This window comes from Ailuropoda melanoleuca, chromosome 19, assembly GCF_002007445.2.
Source record: "Ailuropoda melanoleuca isolate Jingjing chromosome 19, ASM200744v2, whole genome shotgun sequence".
NCBI lineage: Eukaryota > Metazoa > Chordata > Mammalia > Carnivora > Ursidae > Ailuropoda > Ailuropoda melanoleuca.
In genome coordinates this window covers 14,272,636-14,273,011 of record NC_048236.1, presented here as the reverse complement: position 1 = coordinate 14,273,011, position 376 = coordinate 14,272,636, and the positions used below count along the sequence as shown (strand labels likewise).

The following is a 376-nucleotide window of genomic DNA, read 5'->3' as shown; positions in this document are numbered from 1 at the left end:
TATCCAGCTCAACTCAGGGGACCGGCTGAAAAAGGGGTCCCCTACTCCTCCGCCATCTTAACCTCTCTCTTGTTGTTTTATCTACTTTTTGCTTCTTAAAGTTTGGTGGCATCCCCTTATGAGATTTTCTGGGTCTGGTGCTAGTTTGGTATCATATCGTGGGAGATTATTTTATTAAATGAATCCAGAAGGACTAAAAAAATGTTTGATGCTGCGTTAGGTGGGCTAGTTGAGAAAAGCTGGTCCAAACCAAACTGAAATAGGCAGTGTATCTCTGGTGCCTTTTATTTTTATTTATTTATTTATTTATTTTTTAAAGATTTTATTTATTTATTTGACAGAGATAGAGACAGCCAGAGAGAGAGGGAACACAAGC

General features: G+C 38.3%; 1 protein-coding gene across 15 annotated transcripts in view; it reads left to right on the top strand.

Moving 5' to 3' along the window:
* The window catches only part of DST (dystonin), a 472,609-nt gene that overhangs the window by 31,459 nt on the left and 440,774 nt on the right, over nt 1-376 (top strand). The window lies entirely within an intron of this gene.